The sequence below is a fragment of the Rissa tridactyla genome, chromosome 21 (assembly GCF_028500815.1).
Source record: "Rissa tridactyla isolate bRisTri1 chromosome 21, bRisTri1.patW.cur.20221130, whole genome shotgun sequence".
NCBI lineage: Eukaryota > Metazoa > Chordata > Aves > Charadriiformes > Laridae > Rissa > Rissa tridactyla.
This window is the reverse complement of record NC_071486.1, coordinates 4,926,080-4,932,336: the sequence shown is the minus strand read 5'-3', so window position 1 is coordinate 4,932,336 and position 6,257 is coordinate 4,926,080.

The window sequence follows — 6,257 nt, the reverse complement described above, 5'->3', positions numbered from 1 at the left end:
TTCTTATGGTTTTTTTGGTATTAAAATGTGCAAGGGTTACTTAAACATAGAATACCTCTAGCTGATCTGGTCAAACAGCTGTTTCTTTGCCCGCTAGACCAGACTCTTTTTCTGAAGAGTGTATTTTGTAAGTTCCATTTAAAATATATTCTTGAGGTTTTTTTCTACCACAGTTAACTAAAGTTAAGGCTGTGAAAAATATGTTTCTGTTGTTCTCAGTTCAGATTTTGGACTGGATTATTTTACGCCTGGCAGTTTTGGCCCTTTATCTTACAAAACTGTTCTGCTTTCTCATGTGTTCATCTCTAATGGCTGTTACAGGCTGCATGATGCTTATCTTTGAGTTTGTTACAACCCAAACACTATGTAAATCCTGTACTACTTCTGGGATTTTGTAACTTTTTCTATACCTTACTGTTTTGCTGATTGTGCAAACACTAAGCCCTAATGGTCTGTTGGGTTACTCTGTTAGAAATGCAGGAGTTTACGTTTTTACAGATAAGAGGAAAATTATGAAGGTTAATACATGTTTTTTGGGTTTTTTAGTACACAACATTTTCCGGTAGCTGCAGACTTCACATTTTTAAATGTCCTCTTTAAATAATTTGTATTAAGCATTCTGATTTCTTGAAGGAAAGCTGTAAAAATGCCTTTCTCTAGGACCATGAATAGTTCTCCATGGAGCAGAAAGTTACATTCACAGAAGAAGGCTTTGAAAAGATTGTCTTCTGTTACACAGCTGTAGTTTTGGAGCCTTTGCAGAGAGGTAAACGAATTTATTCCAATGTTCAGTTAACTTAGTATCCTGCCCTGGTCTTACTCTTAAAATGGTAGTTCATAACTAACTTCCATTATATAGCCTTTCATTCATTCTGTTCTGAATCCACACCACCACATTGAGTTTCGCAGTTACATGTCAGTAGTACTGCCTTTAACTGGCCAGAAGACTTGATCAGTAAAAATTGCAATTTCAGTTGGAATTTCATACTAGAGATTATTTCCTTTGGTTTCTGTTTGATCAGCATGAAAATGCCAAATGTGTCAAGCTAAATGGGTTTCAGAATGGATTGTGGGTGAGAGCAAGACTTAGAAATGGGGCAGCCAAGAAGCTTTTAATTTTGTTGTTTTAACTTCATCAAAGCAGCAGAGTGTGTGGGGAGAGAAGCAGCACACCTTGGGTGGCTTCTGCTGGGGCACCTCACTGATGCCAGTAACAGTGCTGAGCCTGCTCAGCTCCTGTTGCCACCGCACGGCGGCATCCGCAGGTGATGGGCTACCAGGGCAGTGGCAGAAGATGTGCTTGAATTCCTTTTTTTCTTTTTTTCTTTTTTTTTTTTTCCCCCTCCGCTGGTGACGGTCACAAAGGTACAATAGACACTGAGGCACCCAGGTTAAGGAGGGAGGGAAGTAAACTGTAACATGCTGGAAGCTTTTGAGCTGTAGAAACTGGTGCTTTGCTTTATGTAATTTGTTTGTGAAGTGTTTATTTTTATAACAGATCATATTGTTGAACACATGGTTCTTAAAAACTACAAACTGATCCATGAGTTTAATATTTGAGAAGTGGATGTTCATCTGCTGGGGGAGGCAGGATATGAAAATGTAAGCAGATGGATATTTAAAGGGACACTGTCACAAAATAGTTGCTGGCATGTAGGATATGTTAGTTTGGGGGACTCGCATCTATATGTGGAAATTATATATTCTATATGTATATGATCAAATAGAAAATTTTCCCTGAAGTTTGAATATTTTTGGGGAGGTTTAAATAAAAGTTCTGCTAATGAAACTAGGAAGCAGAACTTAACTATTATGTTCTTACTGTCCAGGTTGGCTTTTTTTTTTAAGTACCATAAGGAGTATCAGAGCTCTGAAAGATGACAGTGTCCTTCCGAGACCTCCCCAACTCAAGTGTATCCTCGTTTTAGACTTCCCACTTCAGTAGATGACTGGCATTTGAATGTCTTTTCATTGAACTCTTTCTATTAAAACACAAATATTTCTAAGTCTAGTCAAGTTCTCACCATGTGCTGACTCTGTATCAACCACTATTGGAAGCGACTCTCTAGACTGCCTGCCCCCTTCAGCCGCGGTGAATCGAGTGGGTCCATCGGCCTCAGCACGCTCAGTGTGACTGCAAACACCATTGTGCATATGCTTTGTATATTGGGGCAAGGGTTTTTTATATATATATTTTGGGAGGGGTAGTGGGTGGGATGGAGAAATACTCAATCAGCTTAAGCCAGAATAATGTGTGTAAAAGCCCCTGAAGTATTTTGTGTGTGAGTGCGCGGGTGTGAGTGCGCGCATGGGAGTGTCTGACATCTTATTCCCTTTGTGTTCTGAAGATTTGTGAGTTTTACTTTTTTTTTTTTTCCTGCAGAAGCAATTGTTACAAAAAAATTGTAAATAAGAGCTACATTACTTTTGTTTAACCATGAACATCATGTCACAGCAAACCCTGAATAATCACTTTGAAGGTAGAGGAGGAGACTCCAGGTCGGGCCTTGGGCCCTGCGCTATCTGCAAGGCATCATTATATGGTATGCAGTGAATATTTGTCTTGAGTATTTGCAATCCCCTGTTGAGCTTTTCTAAAAATCGGGCTCTTTGCAGTTTCTCTCCCCATCCCTTTTAATTTTTTTTTTTTTCTTAAATCTCGAGAGCAGACAGAAAAAGGGGCAGCTGCAGACTGTTCCAGCGCTGCTGGCCTGTGCCGGGGTGTGTGTTGCAGACGTGGCTGCCATCACTGGGCCCCGTAGGGTTGGTGACTTTTGCAATACCTTGACAATACTGAGATCTACCGCATGGTACTAGGAGTTAAGTCTGAATGTAACATTAATGCTTTATTTAAAATAAAAACAACACTTTTTTTTTTCCAAAGGGTTGAAGTGAACATGACTGTTGACCATGTTCGTGAATTTATAGGTGCAACATTCATTGGTAGAATTGTGTGATGGTCTTTTGTGCTACTTAATTTTACATATTCCAGTCTCTGTATGTACCTGCAAAGAAAGAAAAAAAAAATAACAAAACCCTGCTTTGCTTTTATTGAAGGGTTCCCAGGACTGCATACCTGCTCCTGAGCTCTGTTTTAAGTATGTGTATCCTTCGCTTGTATTTTGTATTAAAAAAAAACACAAGGAAAAAGAACCCTTTATTGTTCAGCATGTTGGAATTGTGTCCCCTCTTTTATTTTTCTCCTTTTTGGAATATATTAAGCAACTCATTCTTCTGTATCTTTTATTTTCTTTTGTAAACTTTTTGGTTTTGTTTAAAAATGGCTTTATAAAAGGGCTTTTATAACCCATAAACATGACTTGTGTAATTTTTCTCCTGTTCAAAGGTATTCTGTGGTTGCCTTTTGTTTTGTGAATGTTAGTGAGATGTAAAAACGTGTTCATCTTTCATGATGTCTGATATTTTGGGGATTCGTTCCTTTGCAGAGGTGGTGCTTTCTTTGAGGAGTGCAAGTCAGGTTTCGGCCAGGCCAGGCTGGCGCCTGTCACCTTCCCCTTACTCCCTCTGTGTTGAGGGGAAGTTGTGAAGAATTAAGTCGTATTGGCAGTAAAGAACCCAGTCCTTGGTTCTACAGGCTCTTCTATGAGTTGTGAGGAGGTTTTCGGCTTCAAAACCAATTATAAAAATCAATGATGAGGAGAGACAAAGCCTTTCACACATGATGCTCACCTCCATGAGCTTCCCCTTGGCGATCGATAGTCTTTCTATTTTGCCATATCTGCCCTGGCACTGCCAGTATACACACACCCTGTTCTTTGTGGGTATCATATGAAAGAGGACAACAGCGTCCATCAGGAATGGGCGCTAATTCATCGTTAGCTGGTTGTCATTTCGCATGCAGAGGAATTGACCCCTGTGCAGGTTGCTTTCTGGAAGCGTTCTCCCGGGCACTGGAGGTTATGGTGCGCGGGGAGTTTGTGCTTTTAAGAAATCCTGTGTAGCGTTTTTCATCTCGTTTCCTTTAGAACCCGAGCTCCGCCGTGCCGCAGCACCGCGCCCGGCCGCCCTTTCGCATCCTTGGCTCCTCTCCCGCCGGCGGCTCCGCCCTGCGCCGCCAGGGGGCGCCGGAGCGGGGGGAGAGCGCGCGGCGCGGCGCGACGGGGTCTGTCGCGATCGGCACGACAAATCCCGGGGCTTGTCGCTGCGTCTGTGTTTTGCTCGTGCGTGTCTGTGTTAAAAACTGGCTGCAGGTGTGGTTCCTCGGGATGAACACCCGGCAGCGGGTGTTTCTCTGAACACCCCAGAAGCTTTGGGGTGAAGCTTCTGGGATCCGAAGGGACCTGGTTTTCCCAAGGGTTGGGGTATCGCAAAACGCTTGTGCTTGTGACCTTATCTAACAAGTCATTTTGGTGTGTCTGCTTACCCCAGGTCAGCAGCTCGCTAATGAAGCCACGGAGATGCAGGGAGGGCTGGAGCCCCTCTGCTGTGAGGACAGGCTGAGAGAGCTGGGGGGGTTCAGCCTGGAGAAGAGAAGGCTCCGGGGAGACCTTCCAGCCCCTTCCAGTCCCTAAAGGGGCTCCAGGAAAGCTGGGGAGGGACTCTGGATCAGGGAGGGGAGCCACGGGACAAGGGGTAATGGCTCTAAACTGCAAGAGGGGAGATTTAGATGAGATCTGGGGAAGAAATTGTTTGCTGTGAGGGCGGTGAGCCCCTGGCCCAGGTTGCCCAGAGAAGCTGTGGCTGCCCCATCCCTGGAGGGGTTCAAGGCCAGGTTGGACGGGGCTTGGAGCAACCTGGGCTGGTGGGAGGTGTCCCTGCCTGGGGCAGGGGGTGGCACTGGGTGGGCTTCAGGGTCCTTTCCAGCCCAAACCATTGTGTGATTCTGTGGTCTCTGAGATATTTGGTGTTCAATACAATAGGGCAGGAGATCAGGTTGCCCTTGTCCCTAGCTGCAGCCTAGGAGGGTTAATGTGTTTGTTTGCAGAGGCTGTTTGGGATACTTTGTGAAATGCCACCTGTTGCCCAACACAGGATCTTATATGCTTATTGACAGCCGTAAGCTGGTGCTTGGTGGCAGATTCTGCTTCTCTACCTGTTCTGGTTATTTTATTCCATAGTGTGGTAAAATGAAATTATATAAGTAGGTGTGTTTGGTGTTGGATACTGCTGTTGACAATAGTGCTCCCAGGCTTCTGGAATGGAGTGGTTTAATAATGGAGCTCATGGCATTCCTCTCTTTTCTTTTGAAACATACCAGCCAATTAACCTTGACAGGTATTTCTACCTCACTGCTGTGGTATCTGCAGTTATATGCTGCAGTCCTGACATGGATTCTTTATCTGGAGCAGCTGTAGAGTTACCTTCAGGTACTGCTACACTACTTCAGTTTTAGGATTAATTAGCAGTTAGCAGGTGTGGCACTTCTTTTGTCCCCAGAAGTAAACACTAAGAAATGGGGCAATGCTGGGATCTGTGACCTCTTTTTCAAGAGCTACTCTTCCCACTGCCACTAGTCTCTGACCATCCTATTAGTACGTGCAGCCTCTGGCTGCTTTTCTCCTCAGCATTGCTCTTCTGAACCCAGTGTGTTTACTGACTGCTCAGTCCTGTAGGCAGATGCTCTGCCAGCGTAAGTTAAAAGTTGCCCTTGGCTTTGTAGTAGCATTTTACAGGGAATTAATACCAGAAACAAATGATTTGTTTTCACATGTAATGGATGTGCATCTGAGAAGTGGACACGCGTAGGGTTTTGTAACTACAGCGAGCGCTGCCAAACCGGGGATAAGATTCCCTTGGCAAAGAATACTAGCTGTCAAGTTTTAATCTAACAGAATTTTGCCTCAGGAATATCCTGTTTGTGTTTCTTTTGGTAGTATTTGGTATGGGGATGAAAAAAAAGTCAAACAGAGGAATTCAAGATTAGATCTGGTTTCTGCAGTACAGCTTGTTTTGGCCCTATAGGTGGCCTTGAAAGACTGAGTAAATGGGACGAAGTTGATGTAAAGAGCTGCTGTTCTGTTCTTGCCCATCTTCTATGTTGAAGGAAACCTGGAAAAACTGTAGAAATAGGGAGATTTCCCAGCAAATTCCCCGTCCTTTAAAAGCATATTTTTAGGTATACTTTTGATGCAGCAAACCACAAAGCGAACAGGTGTGTTTTTTTTACTTCTTTCACTGCAATATGGTAAATCAAGTATAGAAAGATATCGCCAATAATCTAAACTCCCGCAGAGTTGGTACAAAGGCGATCCTAGGTGTGCAGGGTAAGGAGAACACAGAGCTCTGAAAGGTGTATG